The sequence below is a fragment of the Suricata suricatta genome, chromosome 7 (assembly GCF_006229205.1).
Source record: "Suricata suricatta isolate VVHF042 chromosome 7, meerkat_22Aug2017_6uvM2_HiC, whole genome shotgun sequence".
Taxonomy (NCBI): domain Eukaryota; kingdom Metazoa; phylum Chordata; class Mammalia; order Carnivora; family Herpestidae; genus Suricata; species Suricata suricatta.
In genome coordinates this window covers 45154617-45176356 of record NC_043706.1, presented here as the reverse complement: position 1 = coordinate 45176356, position 21740 = coordinate 45154617, and the positions used below count along the sequence as shown (strand labels likewise).

At 35.8% G+C, this 21740-nt stretch overlaps 1 long non-coding RNA gene across 2 annotated transcripts in view; it reads right to left on the bottom strand.

The window, feature by feature from the left end:
* Positions 1-327: 327 nt before the first annotated feature.
* LOC115297104 overlaps positions 328-21740 on the bottom strand; it is an 83519-nt gene continuing 62106 nt past the window's right edge. For both annotated transcript variants that reach the window (XR_003911280.1, XR_003911281.1), the window contains 2 exons: positions 11597-11722; positions 328-496 (listed from right to left, as the gene is read on the bottom strand). This is a non-coding gene — a long non-coding RNA (uncharacterized LOC115297104). The remainder of the gene's footprint in view (positions 497-11596; positions 11723-21740) is intronic.

Sequence of the window (21740 nt, the reverse complement as noted above, 5' to 3'; positions counted from 1 at the left end):
TAATGTCAAATAAATGCAGGGCACTTTACATTCAAAATCTTGTTTAAGGATAAGCTCTCAAGAATTACCAGCTGTTTTACATACAAATGCACTAGGGTTTATGAATGTTAAGATAAGGCTAATAAATGTTGGAGATTGAATGGGACCGTAGTCCTGTCTGAAATCAAAGATCATAGTCTTGTTCTTCATTAAATTTTTAAGAAAAAAAAGAAGTTGAATTTCTGCTTTTATGATAAGATTTTTATTTGTTGATTGCCCCTTATGATTAAACCAAGTACCTTATTAAAAAAAAAAAAAGCAAAACCAGTCTTCAGTCATTATGGCCAATGCTGTATTTAGATGCTTATTTCAGCTTAAATTCTTCACTGTGTCCTCCAGGTAGATGCTGGTTCTTCTGTTGAGTCAGGATCTAGGTCTGACCACCTTGCTTTCCTAATTTCATTTGTGTAGGCTGGTAATGTAAGGATTCCTCAGGGGTGAACATCATTGTATAGTGCTGAAGCAGAAATGGCATGCAGAGTAAATAACAGCAGAAAAAATAAGATTAGGAAAAGTCAATAGGAGATGCAGAGATAGGGAGGCCACATTTAGATATTTAGATGCCCCCAAGGAGGCAATGAAAAGCAGACATAAATATGGATGTGACTGATAAGCACTGGAAGGTCAAAGTGGAATAAATACATCAGTGTGATTCTGCTCTTTACCTCCTGCTTCAGGAAACATGACACTAGTTGACTCTCAGTTTTTAAGTTACTGTTTTGCTTCTATTCTGAGCCATACCAACCCAATTTTCAAAAAGCAGAGATAACCGCATAGTAAAAGGTTATAAAAAGTCAGCTATCATATCAGACAAGGAAAACTAGCAGGGTTTAGCATATATTAGTGACAAAAACAAAGATAATATCACACTCTACCTCAATTTAAGTAGAATATGAACCCACAGTAAGAGTTTCCTTACACTTGAAAATTATTTCATAGGAAAGTTCCGTGACATAGTTGTCTGACCACTTCAAATTAGACTGTATAACATGATAGAGTTGTGGTAGTAGTTCTAAATTTCAGATTTTGCCTATGCTACAAATCGTTCAGATATCAAGTTACCTAATAGTACCATTTATATACACACATACATGTGCATGCACAAAAATATAGGATTTGAAATTTTGCATGGCAATTGAATAACATAAAATATTACCCATCTGTATAATATGTTTCTTTATTTTCCTGTTTTCTCTGCAAATACAAACCATCCATAGACCAACCCTCAACTCTGAAGGGATTTTTTAAAATAAATATATGAAAATGTTTTATGTTTTAGGTATGTGAAAATGTCACACCCTTAGAGAAATCCAGCTCAAAAAATATAGCTCAATGATAGATCACAAAGTGACTACTACATGGACACAAGCAGTCTAAAAAAGAAGTTATTGCAGAATCTCAAAGCTTTTCATTATATCCTCTTCCAGTCACTAATCTGAGTTCGATATTTTCATACAATTCTAGAAAATACACTGAATTTTTTTTCCTAAACCTTCAACCCTAAATAGTATAGTATAATTATACATATTTTAAATTTTGTACAAATATGTTATATTGTATGTGGTTCTTGCTTTAGTCAACATTATGCATATAATTTTTTTCAGATTGTTAGATGTATCATTTTTACGGTTGAAGAATATCCCATTTTATGAATACGCCATTCTAAGTTTGCTGGACACCTTTGGTGTTTTGAATTTTTTGTCATTAGGATGTGATGTGTTACTGTGGCACATTCTTGCACCTGTTTTTTTAGTGAACACGCACAGGCATTTTTAGTGGATATATGCTTAAGAGTACAACTAATTGGGGCATGTTGGGTGGCTCAGTCTGTTGAGCATCTGACTTCAGCTCGGGTCATGATCTCTCAGTTCATGAATTTGAGCCCCACCCACACCATGATCACTGCTATCAGTGCAGAGCCTACTTCAGATCCTCTGTCCCTCTCTACTTGCCCCTCCCCTGCTTGTTCCTGCTTATCGCTCTCTCAAAAACAAACATTTAAAAAAAAAGAGTACAACTGATAAATCATAGCTATATGTGTTTAACAATTCAGTTTGTAATACCAAACAGTTTATTGCAAACCGAGTTACTCGAAAATAAGTTGAATGTCCTTTTCCTGGATAATAGTATAAGCACCGAACAGCATATATATTAAATCTCCTCCCACCCCCAGTTTGGACTACATCTTTCTATAGCTTGGCTCAGTGGCTTTGTCTCTCTGGTTTGCCAGGTGTTTGAAATCAATGGATATGTGAAATGACTTGGTCCCTGTGCTTCTTCTCCCAGGAGGAATCTGTCATTTAAGTTTATCTTTAAAATGTAATGAATGACCCAGCATCCTCTGAAAGAAATTTCAGGTCTCATTTTGAGGAAGGATTTCACCCAAAAACTTGGACTCTGCTCCATTTTGGAGGTGTCTACTGTTCATGGGTACTGATGGTCCTGATCAGCAGGAGATATGTTTGAGTTATTTTTCTCATAGAAGTGAAAGTTTTGTGTGCCCCCCTGTCATATCAAATGACTGGCTCTGCTTACATCTGTGTTTGTCTTTAGAACAAAGATGTGTTACTGTTTAGGTTCTGTGTAGGGAATGATATTATTACATGAACTTTATTAACAACCCTCTGCAAATAACTAAACAGCATGACATACCAGCCGTACTGCATATAGATTAGAAATTGCATGTTCAGTGTTAGGTACATGTTAATGAAATATATTTTAAAATGAAAGGGAGAAAATAAAACTGGACCAGCATACCATAAAACTAACCCATTGGACTCCAAATCACACAATTCTGATGACTTTTTTAAAGTTTATTTTTTTTTTTTTGAGAGAGAGAGAGAGAAAGTGCATGAGTAGAGGAGGGGCATAGAGAGGGAGAGAAAATCCCAAGCAGGCTTCGTGCTGTCAGTAAAGAGCCAAATGCAAGCGGGGCTCCATCCTGTGAACTGTGGAATCATGACCTGAGCTGAAACCAAAAGTTGGATGCTTAACCGAGTTACCCAAACTCCCTGAAGGCTTTTTTTTTTTTTTTTAACAGAAGAATGGCATGACATTAAACTGAGTCATTTAGATGGACTAAACTGAAGCCAGGTCTCTGTATAAGGTAATCTTATTCAATTAATGGCAGTGGAAGGTACAGTGAAGTATTAAAAATCCACATAATAATGAACATATACTGAATTTTGTAGCATTTATCAATTAAATTTAAAAAGGTTTGAGAGATAAATTACAAATGCTTTTGTTACAACAGTCCAAGAAGTCCCTTAATTAAGGACACAGATAACAGAAAATGGACTTTGTTACAATATCCCTGTTTAGACCTCAATTTTTCCTGAAAATTATGAGGAATACTCACTATTAACAATAATATTCTCAACTATAAAGGATGGCATCAGCCTATGACAATATTAAAAACACTTCAGAAAGGAAGAAGGAATTATTGGTGATTTCATGTCAGAATCAGTCCCCTGAACCCTCCTTTTCCTTGTAGCTCTACACATCTCTGGGCCTTGATGAATAGCCTTGACTGACTTTTGGAAAGCTAGCTTATGGGACCTGAAGATATTAAGCATACATTAAAGATTCCACTGATCTTATATAATCAAATGATCAGCACAGCACTCATTCCTCAAAGTTGTCAGAAATAAGTGAGACTGTTGTAATGAGCTGTGATTGACACTTCCCTACATGATATCAGTTTTCTTCTGGAATTGAATGTAGTGCCCTATGATGTTTTCAGATATGATGTATTTTATTTTTTAAAAAATCTTAAAAAAGGTCATGTTTAGTGTGGGATCCAGGTGAGGGGCAGTGATGAGAATAAGGAATAGTAATTAAAATTTATCAAAATATTCCTTTATGCCAACTGCTTTATTATCTACCATATTTCCCCAAACAACCCTTTATGAAATCAGCATTATTTCAGATAAAAATGTAGGTAATTGGGTGAAAAAAATTTACCAAGGTAATGCACCTTGCAAGCCGGGGAGGTAGGCTTTAAATTTAGGACTATCTAGCCCCTAAGTCAATAATCTTTCTTCTACAGCACACCGGTTCTGCAGAGAAATGACAATTGTATTTTCATAGCAAAAATCTTCTCTGTAAGCATCGTTATTTATTGAAATAAAATATTTAATAAATTTAACTTTGGGGAATAAAAAGTACCTATCTTTTATGCTCTGAATGAGGCAGATATTTAATCATCTTTGTAATTGGGAAGAATTGCATATTTGTTGAAATGAGCAATAAATCAATGGGAAAGCTGTCAAGAATAAGGCAGAGATTGTGTAGAATAGTCCCTGCCTTGTCCTTTCCTTGATTAGACTCAGAAACTTCCTGATGTTTATTTTGCATCTTTGAACAGAATTGGAGAACGGGCACTAGGGCCAGTCGGGGTGTTCTGTAGCACTAATGTGGACCACTGCCATCATCTGTGGAGTAGCCAGATGGATAGAATGAGAGGGAGCAGGCGGAGGGATCAAGATTCTCATTTAATAGCTCACTGTGATACAGTGAACTTGAATTATATACTCACCTCATTTTGCCGTATCTCTCAAGTGATTGCTTTTGAAAATAAATATGTGCTCATCCCCTCAGAACTATAAAGTCCTCCCTCTGATTTCATATTGTCATAATCTTCAAATCATACCAGGCTAACTCAAAATACTTTCATATTTGTTTAATGGTTTTAAATCTCACTCATCACTGCACTGGAATTGATTTTGCATGTAGAGGTAACCTTAGGAATGACATAAGGATCAATGAGACTAAAAAATGTTTCAGAAATCTTTAAGGAAGTCAGTTGCAGACTTTCTGAATGCTATTTATCTAATCTTTTAAAATAGGATATAGTAAATATAGTCTTACAAATGAAAAGAGATAATCATTGTATTATTTGCTTTCTAATGTATGAAACACCTCTATAAAAATTAACTGATATAATTAAATATCCTGGATGTGCTCAAAATGAAATAACATTTTAAGATGCAAACCTAAGTAATGATATGGTAAAAAAATAATAAAGCATTGTGCATGATAATATATTATAGGAATATAAGGAGAGTTATTCATAGAAAAATATAACCAAAACACCAGGGAGAGATTATGTGAGTTGAATTGGTCCAAGACAATCAGAGGAGTCCTAACTTGGAGGAATCCATAGGTGGCATAGAGAGTAAAGGAGAATATCACCCCTGGGAGACATAAATGGGCAAGATTACACAGTGGAAATTTACATAGGCTGTTTTGAGGACAACGAGAATAGTGCAGTTGAAGTAGAAATACTGTGTTGATAAGTAGACATTCTTGGAAATATGAATTAGGATATTTTGTAGTGCTACAAATGTCAGATGCAGACTCAACTGCAATTCCCATTTGATTATATTGCTGTTGCTCACATGATCATAATGGAGTTATATCAGTTGTGGGCTTCAAATTCTTAGAACATGTGGAGCTAAGATACAATGATATGTGTTCCCTTAAAGATTGAAATGTCTGGGGGCACCTGGGTGGCTCAGATCGTTAAGCGTCAGGCTTCGGCTCAGTTCGTGATCTCACGGTCTGTGGGTTGGAGCCCCGCCTCGGGTTCTGTACTGACAGCTCAGAGCCTGGAGCCTGCTTCAAATCCTATGTCTCCCTCTCTCTATGCCTATTCCCCGCTCATGCTCTATTTCTTTCTTTCTCAATAATAAATAAACATAAGAATAAAAAAAAGATTGAAAAGTCTGTGATCCTAAGATTCCAAGATGTTTAGAATTTAAGTGCAGGCATTGGGGAATCATAAATATTTCTCAATGAGGATGTCTCTGACAAAGTGCAATTTGGGGTAATTATTCTGGATGAGAGGGAAGAGATTTTAGGCCTTATAGTAGAGTATTATATTATTCTAACCCCAAAATAATGTGATAGCATTGACATTAATATAAAAGGATGGGTATGAGGAGTATATAAAGTAAGTGAAGTCAAAACAGAAACCCTCAAGGTGTAATTCACCACCACCTCAAATTTATCTAGGGCTTTTACCATTGCCCTGGCCCCCACTGGAACTCACATGAAGGAAATAAGAGCAAAGAGGAAGGTCTCTTAATACTCTGTCAAAGATACTGGTCAATGCTTAACTCTCTTTTTCTCCCAATGCTGGGATCAAAATGGTGGAGAGGGACGAGCAGTGATGTTATTTATCTAGGCTAATTGTTCCTCAGTTTATGACTCCCTGGGACAGAGTAAGAAATATAAAACCTCTCCAGCGCATTCTCTAGTAACAGTTCTCAAATTTTAATCTCAGTATCCTTTATAATATAAAATAATATGATAGGAAAACATAGGATTTGGTAAGGGGACCTGAGGTTCTTAGGTAGGGAAAACACCTATTTTGGAACTATGCTGGAGTGTCTGACCACAGCAAACCCCCTCATGCGTAAGGTTCCTCTAAAGAATGTACAGACCCCACCTATTCCCCTTTAGGTCTCCCTCCGGAATTTGACAAAAGACCTAAGTATGGCCATAGACCACCCGTCATATATTGGAGCCAATCAGGTATGGACACACAGCACCTGGAACCATCAAGCCAATAAGAGTAGAACCTGAGAAGGAACAAGGAGGAAAGGAAGGAAGGGGGTGACCAGAAACTTATAAAACAAAAGGCCTTTGCCTATAGTTCATAGGCATTCACTTTCAAAGGTCTCCTCTCTGTAAAGAAAACTTTCCTACTATTCTTCCTTTCTAATCTTATACTCTAATAAGCCTTTTGCCTGCTGCTCATTTTGTGTCCACCCTTTCATTCTGCAAAGCAGGGAGACAATGAGACAATGAATCTCAGGTATTGTGGGAAAAAATCCTGCAACAATGGTTGCAGTCCGCAACAACTAAGAAACCCAAAGAATTTTAGCTAGATCTATATTAGAAGCTAAAACAGAGAATTAAAAAAAGATACTCATTAACATAAAGTTCATTACTTGTTAATATGATCAATCTTCTTTTAATAAAAATGTTTGCTTTTCAAAACAATAAAAAGATTAGTGAGAGGTATCATTTTAGATTTTCACAAACATTATTATTAGTGTGTATTCACTTACAGAATTACTTACTAGGTCACCTCTAGAAAATTCCACTATATATTAGTGAGAAATGAGATTGAAAAGATAAATTAGGTTTTAATATTATTATGAAGATAGTTTTGATCTTCTGGGTCCTCTGTATTGGAATCTCTAGACCACACTTTGAGATTCCTTACACTAGGATATTTAAAAGGGAAAGAAAGAAATTGTCTAGATGAATATACAATAAAAATCGCAACGAAGTAGCAAATTCTGAAGGAGATAAAAGGGACTTATTTTTATCCGGGGAATTATCAGCTAATCAGTGTTTCCAGAATGTTTATACATTCTTAAAAGGCATAACATTTCCCAGCTATCAGTTCTATTATAGAAACATACATAAACTCATTTACACCTCTAGAGACCAACAGTTCAACTCATGAACATCTCATGATTGGTTTCCTGTAATTTTGATCCTATGGTTTCAATGCCTTATTAGTTATTAGTTAATATGTAACTCTTTAACAGCCTATTATGGGTGCGCAGTTATATCCTGTCTCTGCCAGGCCTTCAAATGAGACAAATGTTCTTGTGATTCTAAGGAGTGGACAAGACCTATTTTCATTACATCATGTCCTGACCCAAACAGGAAGGAACACTGATGTTTTACCGAAACAACTGAATATTGCCTGAAAAACCGACAGTGATATAGTATAATCCTTGTGCTGGCATTAAAAGAAAAAAAGGTGTCAGGGATAAAAAGGAAAGTCAAAGGGTACTGACTTCTCTTTGTCTGATATGCAAGGTAATGAGCTCAGCCCTCTGGAGTAGCTGTGACTGATGACTAAGATAAGCCCTGTGACTGAGAAGCACGCTCTGGTGAAGGTTATTTTGGGGAATGTGATGGCCTGAGGCCTTCTACCTGCTGAAAATAGGCATTCTGTATAATTGGAGTTGGGATTAGAACAGCTACAGTATGGAATTAATGCCAAAGAGAACAATGTCTATTTTGATAACATGAAAAGGGAAGAAATCCTGTCACGGTACGAATGCTAATAGGAAAGACAGAGTAAAGGTCTCAAATATAATGATTCTAAGATTTGGAAGAATGCTAAGATTTCTCTGATTAGGTAATTACTGTGATAAACTGCATATATATTTAAAACAGTTATTGACCATGACTCACTCCCTCTCCTCTCTCCTTTACATATTTCTCTCCAGTCTCTTAGATTTTATTTTTTTCCAGTTTCATGGGTATTTCTATCATCTTCCTGTACCTCTGTGAATAGTTTGTGTGTGTGTATGCCTATTATATATTATATATAATTATACATTTGTACATATGTATGTATAAATATAATTCTCCATTATATAATAGAGCTACAAGAATGCCTTCAATTTCAGTAGCCAACTACAGTAGCTGTAACAATATGTTCCCCATCATCGTCTGGAAAAAAAGAATCAATTAGGGTTAAATTGTCCATGTCCATATCACATGGACCCCTGTACACAGAATCCCTATACATTTGTTCCTAAAGGTGTCCAACACATCTAAAAGATTAATCGTGCTCAGCCATATTTATATGTAATATATACCTTCTGTAGTTGTGACAAAGCATTATAAATTAATGGGAATTAATTGATAAGCAATTTCAGTTCTCATTTCTTCACATGACCCGCCACAGAAAATGTTTGTAACACTTTCTCATTTATAGAGTGTTTACATATTACATACATGGTCCATGCAAGGTGTGTGGTAGGAAAAGGTGACTCCTGGCTGAAGAAAACAGACTCAGGGGTGCCTAGGTGGCTCAGCTGGTTAAGCATCTGACTCGGTTTCAGTTCCGGTCATGATCTCATGGTTTGTGAGATCAAGCCCCATGTCACACTCTGTGCTGACAGTGCAGAGCCTGTTTGGGATTCTCTTTCCCTTGCTCTCTGCCACTCCCCCCACCCATGTGCGTGTGCGCGCTCTCTCTCTCTTTCTCCCCCAAAATAAATTAAAAAATAATTTAAAAAAATGGACTCAAAGATATTGTGTGCCATTGCAAAGGTAACATAGTTGGTAGAGAATAAAACCAATACAGTGTATGACTCTAGAACTGATTCTACCATATTAGATTCCTGGGGCTGCCATTACAAAGTACCACGAAGTAGTCCTTGGTTCACAGTTCTGGAGGCTACAACTAAGAGGTCGAGATGTCAGTAGGGTTAGTGCTTTGTGAGGGCTGCAAGGGGGACTCTGTTCCATGCTTCTCTCCCAGCTTCCAGGGCTTGGCTGGTGTTCCTTAGCTTGTAGATGCATCGCCCTCTTGTCTGCCTCTATTCACTTGACCTTCTCCCAGTGTGTCTGTGTCCTCTGTTATAAAGACACAGTCATATGGGATTTGTCCTTATCCTATTCCAGTATGACATCAGCTACCTACATTTACAAGACCCTATTTTCAAGTAAGCTCATATTCTGAGGTCCTAAAGATTAGGACTTCAATGTATGAATGTTCAGGGGACACACATCAACCCATAACAGGCAGGAGTACAGAATTCTTTCTACCACAGATGCCATATACTTTCTTGGGTATCTCCGTGGTATCCAGGAAAACAAATGATACAGAAGAAAATAAAACAGGAAACAAAACCACAAAACAGTCAAGCGGCCCCCGCAGCAGGACTAGCTTGTCTGTTTTATGTGAAAGCATCTGTGCACATTCTACATAAAGAGAAAAACTGCCTTTACTTTGTTATCAACCCTAACTTTGCAGCAACCTACCACATGTACCTAATTAATACGACTACAAACCTCATCTTGACTGTAGTAGCATGTTCCACATACAAAAGCACATACCAAATGGAAGAAGGGACTGTCATTTTTACCTTTGATAATATCCCTTTTGTTTAGGTATTTACAGGTTAAAACACACTCCCACAGAGGTCATCTCATTTAATTTTTATAGACACAGGGCAGAGGCAGGGTCTTCTTGTCCTCATGGATAGCGAGCTCTGGCTCCGAGAAACTGAATGGCCTGACCCTCGTCAGAAAGCCAGCAGGGAGCAGAGCCAGGAAGGGGGTTCACCCTTCAGTCTCTGTGGCCCAGTCTTCCACACTTTCTGCAACCTGCCATGCTTCCGCTCCAGAAGTTATGTATTTATTTATTTTGCCAGATCTCAGGTGTTTCCTTACCGTTCCTTCCAAATGCCATGCTTGTGACTTCTATGTCTTTAATCTTGCTTTTTCAGTCACCTGGATATATTTGTCATCGTCTCTTCATTGGTGTAAATTTTTATATATCCTAATACTTGTATGAAAATATCGGCTGTTTCCGAAGATCTCAGCCCACACTCATCTTTTTCTTCTTAAAAACCGTAAGCACATAGACTCTAAAATTTAGTGCTAGATTGCTCACTAATGGTCTCTACTAGTTTTACGACTAGTAGTTTTGCAACACGACTGGAGTCGGGTTTTCTCTTTTACTTTTTTTTTTCTTTACTAGATGTTAAATTATCTGAAGGTCATAAGATCATATACATAAACACACACACAAATATATACACACATGGATGACTGTGTGCACTTTTTCCCCAGTACCAATTTGTGTGGCTAAGTGCTTGGTCGAACAAGGGCACCAAAGGACTTTCTGTTCGTTGATTAATTTATGCTTCATCTCCTTGACAGGATATTTATTCATCCTTGACTTTCTTAGAGTATGCAGACACTGTAGAAAATGGATGTTCTCTATTGGATACTTTTTGAATTAAATTGAATGTGTCCAATCACAAAATATTCGTGTATAATGATTAAGGAAATGCCCCTGGGCTTTCATACAGATAAACTATGAACTGGTTCATGCATACTTCTTACACAGTAAGAAAGCTAGTATACAAAGTTATTCTTATGAATGTTAATGAACTAAAATTATATGAGTCACCTACCTTACAGTTTATAGTTTTTAGTTAATTGAAAAAATAATGTTTATTTATTTCTGAGAGAGAAAGGAGAGAAAGAGAGCATGAGTGGGAGTGGAGGGAGAGAGAAAGAGAACCGGAAGCGGGCTGCAGGCTCTGAGCTGTCAGCACAGAGCCCGATGCGGGGCTTGAACTCACAAACCACGAGATTATGACCTGTGCTGAAGTCGGATGTTTAACCAACTGACCCACCCAGCATGCCTTAATTTTTTTTCTAAGGCACTGGAACTCTTTTTAGTGAAACCATTATATATTTTTCTATTTCTAATACCTCTTTTTGCTTCAAGTATGTCAAATATTACTACATTAATCTTATTATTATAGTTAGGCAGTAAAATAGAATATATTGTGAAATATAGCCTCTGCTTGTTGGTTTCATAATTAAAAACAAATAGTGAAAAATAAACAAGCAAACAAACACTCTGGCTTCTGCTTTAGCTGTGGAATTTTACCGGCTCAGAAAATAAGAGTCCAAAAAGGCCTATTAGCACATAGCCTTATCCCACTCATTAAATATAATGCATTTTCTAATATAGTTAGGAAATAGCACTGATACATACCTGGGAAATGTTGCAGGTCTGCATTTTCTTGTTGATTCATGGTCAGTTTATATTTGAATTATAGCAAATAAAAAGCATGTTAGCCATCCCTTTATTAATGATTTTCAGCATCAGAAAGGCTGTTTCCTGTCCAGGGCAACAGAAGGCATGATGTGCAAAGATTAGACAAAGTTCTAGACATTGCAAAAATGCCTCCCCACCTCTCTCTTGCTCTCCAAGAAAACATAAGCAAAATCAGGGTGGTTTTTTCAATGCAATTTAAATGGCACTTAGGTATAAGAATAGAGGTTTTATCAAAGTCCAGGGAATGCCTAAATCCAGACTACTTTGGATGACAGAATGGAGAGGTGAAAGTACTTGTTTTGAGAGGTGGTAAAGCGTTCTACTGTAGGAACACTACTGCTAACTACACTTACATTACGTCTACATCATTTGTTCGGGGCTTCCTGGTTGTGAGAAGTAGAGTCAAATCAATGTACTCTGGTCCCCCAGTGACCAATGGGTCCCAGAAATGGGAAACAGAATTATAAGTATACATCCCTTGTAGTCCTTAATATCAGTGTCTTCTCACAATCCTAATTCTCCTTTGTTAAGAATTTAGACCACCTTCAGTCATTTTGAGCTACTTCTCTTTAGGTAAATTTACAGACAGACTGCATACTTGATAGTCTCCTTTGAAAACCAAAAAATTAAAAAACATAATAGTTTTTATGAAATAAGTAGTGCATAAAAAACATATAGAGCATTGGTGCACATTGAAAAAAACCACCCTGAAAATCCCACCCAGAGAAGGAATTAAATATTGCCTGCACTGTAGATACTGGTTGCCTCTCCCTAGTGTATCTCTGCTTCCCAGAACTAGGCAGCGTCCTGACACTGGTAAAGTCAGTCCTTGGCATTTCTTTAGTGTTTGCAATCTATATATACATTATTAAACTATATATTACTTGTTTTCATGTATTTTATGTAAATGGAATACTCAATAATTTTGTGACTTACTTCTTTCACTTTACCTTTTTGGTGGTATCTATTCATACTTTCTAGTTCTGTGTGGTGTTCTACTATATGAATATATCACGACCTACCTGACTATACTTGACGTTCGTATTTATTCTAATTTTATCTGTTTTCACGTTGCTCCTGTAAACATTCTACTATCTTCTGATAGCTATGTGAAGAGATCCTTTAGGATATACAATTGACCTTTGAACAGTATGGAGATTAGGGGTGCTGATACCCACATAGTTGAAAATCCGAGTATAACATTTGACTCCCCCCAAAGTTAAATATTAATAGGGTACTTTTGACTAGAACCTAACTGGTAACATGAACAGCCAATTAACAAATTGTGTATGTTTTATGTAGTATATACTGCATTCCTACATAAAGAAAGTTGGAGAAAAGAAAATGATAAGGAAATTATAAGGAAAAATGTATTTACAGTACATTGTAAAAAAAAATCTGTGTATAAGTAGATCCATGCAGTTCAAATCCATGTCATTCCAGGGTCAACTGTATTCAACTATGGGAGAAATGGATTGATCATGTTTGACATTACCAAGTATTGATGCCCTGCTCTTAAAGGGAATCTCACAAATTTATGTATCACCAGCAATATTCGAGTGCTCCCTCAATCCAGACTCTCAACAACTCTGAGTTAACATTTTCCAAAGCAGTGTGTGTGATTATTTTTCAATAAGGTTTCAGTTTGCACTTCCCAAATTGCTACTGGGGTTGAACATATTTTTGTATGGTTAGTAGTCACTGTAGTTTCCCTCTTTGTGAAATTTCCATTAAAATTTCTCTACATTTTAAGATTATTTCTTTACTATTGATTAGTAGGAGTTCCTTTTGTATATTCTGAATACTGGTCTTTTGTCAACCATATCTTTGGTGAAACTCCCAAAATCCTTCTAGGTGGTGGCTTGTTTTCTCATTGTCTTTATGATGTCTTTTGGAAGAAATTGTTAATGTGATCTATTTTTAAGTGCTTTGTTTAAGAAATCCTCCCTTCCAAGAAAATGAAGACCTTCTCTTCCATGATGTTTTGATGTTAGAGATTTTCTTTTTGTTTTAGTTCAATCCATTTAATAATGCAATTTTTTTCCTGATAAGGTTAATCAGTCATTTGCTACCATTTAATGACAAATCCATTATATCTTTACTTTCCCTTTTATCAAATATGTCATTTATCAAATGTTGATATGGTCATAGACACATATCTAGGCTACTTATATTATTTGGGCTATATTTATATTTTTCCTGATATTAAGTAGCATGATTCCCTACTCTGTCCTTATTATTTTCATAAAGAACCTTGATTGTTCTTGTTTCTTTGCATTTTCATAAACATCTCTTAATCCATTTGTCAGGAACCACAACAAAAATATCAGTACTTTGCTGATATTGTGAATAGTTTGGGAGGTCTGTTATCTTAAAATTTCTTAATTTTCAATACATAACTATGATCTCTCCATTTAATTATAGGTTTTTATAATATCTTTCAATAAATGTTATCAATTTCTAGATGAGACTTTTTATTATTGTTTATATATCAGCTTTTGTTTTTAGAAAATGATAGCATTCTTAAAATTCTATTTTGTTTCTTTCTTTTACATTATTTTTTTACTCCTTGTTGCTAATATACAGAAAATACCCAGTAATTACTGGATAATATGATAATTCTATTTTACATTTTTTAGGAACCTCCATACTGCCTTTGACAGTAGCTTTGGGGGGAATCCACAACTAGTGCATGACTATTCCTTTTTCTCCACATTCTACCAACACTTGTTTCTTGTGTTTTTTATTTCAGTCATTCTGACATATGCAAGGTGATATCTCTGTATAATTTTGATTTGAATTTCCCTGATGATGAGTGCTATTGAGTGTCTTTTCATTCTATTGGCCATCTGGATGTCTTTGGAGAAATATTTGTTAGTGTTTTCTGCCTAGTTTTATTTTATTTATTTATTTGTTTAAATAGTTTGTTTAAATAGTTTATTGTCAAATTGGTTTCCATACAACACCCAGTGCTCTTCCCCATAAGTGCCCTCCTCCATCACCACCACCTCTTTTCCCCCCTCCCCCTTCCCCTTCAACTCTCAGTTCATTTTCAGCATTCAGTAGTCTCTCAAGTTTTGCATCCCTCTCTCTCCCCAACTCTCTTTCCCTCTTCCCCTCCCCCTGGTCCTCCATTAGGTTTCTCCTGTTCTCCTGTTAGACCTATGAGTGCAAACATATGGTTTCTGTCCTCCTCTGCCTGACTTATTTCACTTAAGATCCATCCACTTTCCTACAAATGGCCATATTTCATTCTTTCCCATTGCCATGTAATACTCCATTGTGTATATATGCCACATCTTCTAGATCCATTCATCAGGTAATGGACATTTAGGCTTTTTCCATGTTTTGGCTATTGTTGACATTGCTGCTATGAACATTGGGGTACATGTGCTCCTATGCATCAGCATTTCTGTATCTCTTGGGTAAATCCCTAGCAATGCTATTGCTGGGTCATAAGGGAGTTCTATGGATAGTTTTTTGAGAAACCTCCACACTGTTTTCCAGAGCGGCTACACCAGTTTACATTCCCACCAACAGTATAGGAGGGTGCCCGTCTCATGATCAAGTGGGATTCATTCCTGGGTTACAAGGCTGGTTCAATATTCGCAAATCCATCAATGTGATCCATCACATCAACAAAAGAAAGGAAAAAAACCATATGATCCTGTCGATAGATACCCAGTTTTAATTGGATTTTTTTGGTGTTGTGTAAGTTCTTTATATATTTTGGATACTTTTTATCAGATATATCATTTGCAAATATTTTCTGTCTTTTGTTGATTGTTTTCTTTGCTATGCAGAAGCTTTTTATTTTGATGTGGTACCAATAGTTTACTTTTGCATTTGTCCTATGCCTCAGGAGACATACCTAGAAAAAATGCATCTACATTTAATGTCAGAGAAATTGCTGCCTGGGCTCTTTTCTAGATTTTTAGCTTGTTTCGTCTCTTACATTTAGGCCTTTAATCCATTTGGAGTTTATTATTGTGTAGAGGGTATAAGAAAGTGGTCCGGTTTCACGTGCACATAGCTGTACAATTTTCCCAGCACCATTTATTGAAGAGACTATCTGTTCCCCCCTGTATATTTTTGCTTTTTTTGTTGAAGAATAGTTGACCATATGGTTGTCAGTTTATTTCTAAACTCTCGATTCTATTTCATTGATCTAGGTGTATATTTTTCGTGTCAGTACCATACTGTTTGGATTACTAAGTTTATAAAGTGTATCTTGAAATCTGGGATTGTGATACCTCTGTTTGTTTGTTTTTTTTTTCTTTTTCAAAACTGATTTGGCTGTTTGGGGTCTTTTGTGGTTCCATACAAAAATCCTTTATGAAAAAGGATTATGTATTCTAGTTCTCTGAAAAGTGCTCTGTATTGGTAAAGTATTGGGATAGGCATTGCATTAAATCTGTGATTGCTTTGGGTAGTATAGCCATTTTAACAGTATTGGTTTTTCCAACCCATGAGCATAAAATGTCTTTCCATTTGTGTTTTTAATTTCTTCAATCAATGTCGTATAGTTTTTGGAGTGTGAGTTTTTTACCTCCTTCATTAAGTTTATTTATAGATATTTTATTCTTTTTGGTGTAATTGTAAGTGGGATTGTTTTCTTAAGTTTTCTTTCTGCTACTTCATTGTTAGGTAAGAAATGCAATGGATTTCTCTATATTGATTTTGTATCCTGAAATCTTACTGAATTCATTTATCAGTTCTTGCAATTTTTTTTTTTTTTGGTGGTGTTTTTAGAGTTTTCTATATATAGTATGCTATTATCCGAGAATAGTGAAAGCCTTACTTCTTTCTTACGAATATTGATGCCTTTTATTTCTTTCCTTATTTGATTGCTGTAGCTAGGAATTCTAGTACTATGTTGAATAAAAGTAGGGAGAGTGGACATTCTTGTCCTGTTCCTGAACTTAGGGGAAAAGTTCTCAGTTTTCTGCCATTGAACATGATATTCACTGTTGGTATTTCATATATGACCTTTATTATATTGAGGTTTGTTCCCCCTAAATCTCCTTTGTTTAGAGTTTTTACCACGACTGCATACTGTACATTGTCACATGCTATTTCTGAATCTATTGAAATGATCCTATGGTGGCTTTTATTCTTTCTCTTGATGTGATGTGTCATGATTGATTTGCAAATGTTGAACCACTCTTACATCCCAGGAAGAAATCCCACTTGATAATCATGAATGATTTTTTTAACAGTACTGTTGGATGTGGTTTGCTAATATTTTATTGAAGATTTTTACATCTGTGTACATCAGAGATACAGTTCTCTCTCTTCATTTTTTTTAATATCGGGGTAATTCTGGCCTCATAGAATGAATTTGGAAGCTTTTCTTTCTATTCTATTTTTTGCAATGGTTTGAGAAGACTGAGTATTAGTTGGAAGAAAAAAAAAACTTAAAAAAAATACTTGAAAGAGTTTACCTATAAAGCATTCTGGCCCTGGACTTTTGTGTGTTGAGTTTTTTGTTTAGTTTGTTGGGTTTTTTTTTTTTTTTTTTTTTTTTACTGATTTATATTCTGGTGTTGGTCTGTTCACATTTTCTTTCTATTCCTGATTTAATTTTGGAAAATTGTGTTTCAAGAAATTTATCCATTTCTCAAGGCTGCCTAATTTATTGGCATATAATATTCTCTTACAATCATACAGTCATTTGTATTTCTGTGGTATCAGTTGTTATTTTTTCTGGTTTGTTTCTGATTGTGTCTATTTGAGTCTTTTTTTTATGGATAAGCTAAAGTTTTATCAATTTTGTTTATCTTTTCAAAGGACCAGCTTCTGGTTTTATCTATCTGTTGTTTTAGTTTCTGTTTTGTTTATCTCTCCTCTATTTTTTATTATTTCATTCCTTCTCCTGCTTTTGGGTTGTGTTCATTTTTATTTTCTTATCTTTTTCAGGTATAAGGTTAGATAATTTTTTATGAGAATGTTCTTGCCACTTGAAATAGGCTTGTATTGCTATAAATTCCTTCTTAGGGCCACTTTTTGAATGAAGGAGGGAAGTACCTAGGTTTAAGTTCTATATTTCAATAATTAAGCAAAATATTCACATACAGGCTAGGTGGACAAATGAAGAAAAATAAATCTTAAAAGTATAGTCTCAAGCTATTCCTAGACCTTACAAAATAGTGAATCTTTTGAAGACATGATGCCAGATGTCTTCTTTGCCTTTGAAGACAGATTATTTATCAAAGATCTGCTCTTTGTTCCCTGTGAGGATAGCCCACTGTCTAGATATATACAGAGGTATATACAAGTACACACAGATATTTAGAGAGAGAGGGAAGAATTCCTTACTGCTATATACAGCGGATTTACAGTCATACTGACACGGTGAAATTAGGTGCTACTAGAATAAGCACATTCTAAAGGAAAGAGATTGGAGAGACTGAATTAAACCATGTCTTTGGTGATATCATTTAGTCAGCTGTTCATGGCTGCGTGCACCATTCACCTATAGTTACAACAAAGAGTATTTTTTCCTTCTTGTTTATGCAAATTTTATTTTGATTACTTACTACTTATATCTTAAAACAACATAACTAATCAAAGCATTGGATATATGCCTTTTAGCACTTAGCTAGAATTTCACATTATTAAAAAAAAATAGTTCTCTGAAGAAATAAATGGGTTGTCTACATACAAATGTGATTTTTCCCCCAAAGGGCATTAAGCTAAGGACGTACAACATTAGTAAGTTAGGTTGTGAGACTAAAACACATATTTATGAGAGCTAAATATTATAAGAGCTCTCACATAATTTTAGGCAATGATCTTTGCATCATAAAGTCTACAGTTGACACAAAATTCATTACTTTAATGTTCACTTACAATGTTATACAGCAGATCCAAAACAAAAACTTCATTCTCTATTTACATACTATACAGAATAATGCTTACTAATAATATATGTATAGAAATTACAACCTGTAGGCTCTATGAATGTCCACTGATAGCAAAGAATGAAAAAAAAGGGGCAATACATTTTCAGATATTAAAAGGCTATGGTCACTAAGAGTATAGAAAATAGTGTATTCATGAGCTGCTGCAATAAACATTTTTACATGTTTGTTTATTTTTGGCTAAGGACAATGATAATGGATAAGCATTTAAGATTAAACTGTGAGAAAGAGAAAAATATATCCTACTAGACTTTGAGGTTTATTGAATTGAGGCCCATTCATCTTAAAATTATTCACCTATATGGGGTAAAACTGAAAAAAGGTAAATGATGTAGGAATTACACTGCTTAGTTGTGAAAATATAGGAAGAAATTTAGCTACTGTTTATAAGTCCATTACTGAGCATGCACTCACATAAGCAAGAAAATCAGCAGAATTTATATTCATTCTTTGTACACACCAGAAAATGGGTTACTGTGAACAGTATTTTCATGATTTATTATGGTTGCTAAAATTTTTCTCACAGACACACAAGTTAAGGCAATAAAAAATTAATATTTTAATAATTATCTCTAAGAGTCATTCATTACCATTTGATTCTCTATGAAAACAAACAACAGCAACATAAACATTGTAAAGACTTTCTCGTTTCTGATGCTCTAGAAATGAGCAACTAATAGGAATATTTCTCTTGTAGACAGACAGCGTGAGCAGGATTTAGAAGTAGGAGACAACAAAGAAAGATAAAAACATTTTTTGAGACTTACCACTTAGCTTCCTTTTTACTTACTATTTTTTCATATCCTATTTTCTAATAAAGCTAAAATAATATATTGTCATCCCTCATGTATACTTGTGAAAGTTACTAAATATCACTGTACATTACCATCATACACTGATATCTGGTTTTCCTCCCTTTTTAGGCACGTGGAAACTGCATTTTTCAGACCACTTGCAGTTGAGTAAGTAATGTGATTATTAGGCTATGTCCATTATAAAATGTGAATACAAATGATATTTACCACAACTTGGTGGTAAAAATAATAAGACATATGGTTCTCTAATCTTCTCTTTTCTCTTATGTAGTGACCAAGATGGTTACATTTTTAATTTTTTAATGTTTTATTTATTTTTGATATAGAGAGAGACAGAGCATGAGAGGGAGAGGAGCAGGGGGAGAGGGAGACACAGAATCCAAAGCAGGCTCCAGGCTCAGAGCTGTCAGCACAGAGCCCAACGCGGGGCTCAAACCCACGATCGTGAGATCATGACCTGAGCTGAAGTCGGAAGCTTTAACCGACTGAGCCACGCAGGGGCCCCAAGATGGTTATATTTTTAGATAAAAGATGCTGTGGCCTTTATCCCTATGTCCCTGAGAGTATAGAGCAGTCCTCTCTCATTTGGGTAGGACATATGGCATGGCCAGATACAAACTTTTTACTTGTATTAAGCAATGGAATTGGGTGGGAATAAGAATCAGTTGGCTGGCCAGACCCTATCCTCTTACATAATTGAGCACTAATGAGAATGAAACACCTACACAGTCCCAGTCTTAGGTTCTGGACATTGTGCATACTATATATATATATATATATATATATATATATATATATGTTTGAGTAGAAGTCGTACATGCTGCTTCACACCTTCCTGTATTTTATTGTTATGCAACATATTGATGTACATCATGAGCAAGATGTTAATGATGACACTAGTAAGTCTTGGTTATTTAGGGGCCTTTGCACAGGGGGACAGACAATATCTTCTGCCTTTTCATTTTTGGACATTTTGAGTTTATAGGGCTGTGCAGTGTCCAGGGAGAGCTTCCCAATTGGCAAATGCTTTAGAACTTTGGGGGCTACTCCAGAGGAATCTATATTAAAGGTGTAGGTTTGAGAGCCATCAGACTATAGTTAATAGCCTTTGTATTAACAATATGTAAAAGTATTTAGGAGAACCCTTTTGAGAGTTCAGAGATGGGAAGGGACAAAAAGCAGAAAGGAGAGTGATCTAAAACAGGCTGAGAAACAAGAGAGAGATGAGGTGCCTTGAGTGGCTCAGTCAGTTAAGCATTTGATTCCTGATTTGGGTTCAAGTCATGATCTCATGGTTCATGAGATTGAGCCCCATGGGCTCAATCTGGGCTCTGTGCTGACAGTAAGGGGCTTGCTTGGGATTCTCTCTCTCTGTCTCTCCCCCACTCACACCTGCGCTCTTTCTCTCACAGTCAATGAACTTAAAAAAAAGAGACCACTTTCAAAGAAAGAAATGAGAGAGAGTATTGCAACTAGAATAATACTTAGAAAGAAGGGAGTCTCCTTCCCCTCTTTTTCTATGATATGTGAGTGGCTTGAATTAGAATAAGTATCTAAATTGGAGATGAAGGGTATAGTGGACCTTGTGTGCACGGTCATGTGCAGGGTACTACCACAGCTCAGAACTGAGTTTCCTTCACAGATTTCTTATTGACTGAAAGAAGTTTTCTTACAAGATTACACCGGTTGCCATGGGACAGCCCACATTCTATGACTGGTTGATAAAGGGCTACAGAGTTCGAGTCTGTGCCTCACTTGAAACAACTTTGCCAAGCCATCAGTTCTAGAGCTTCCTGCAGGACATGTGGAGGCTTTGCTGCCATGGCTCTGAGGTGGGACATCTGTTTCATCTTGCTTGCTACATGCCTCACAGGGGTTGATCCTCAGAGTAGTTCTTAGAAAGCCTCCTAAGTACATATCTTGGACTGAGACAGACAATAGTGACAATAGTAATTGGTACAAGGTTTCAGAATTGGCACAAGGGGAAAACAATTAGAAGAACAGACAGACAAAATGATTAGTTGAAAAGATGTAAGCTTATCTTGGAATGAAAAAGACATGAGCATGTAGGTGGAGGTAAATGATGAAATGGGACAATGAGGTTGTTTATGTCTGAGATCCTTATTTATTTACTTTTCTATGTAATTGACCATCTGTTCTGTTGAGGTGGAGGAGGAGATCTTTGAGATTTTAAGAAAGTTATGAATTTTGAATTTAGTAGGTATGGAGAATGAAGAAGGCAGGTGACCAGGACAGGTAGAATGATTATTTAGGCCAATGTTGGGGACAAAACTGAAGTTGGAAAAAGCACAGGACTGTAAAGAGCGGAGATGTCAAATGTTG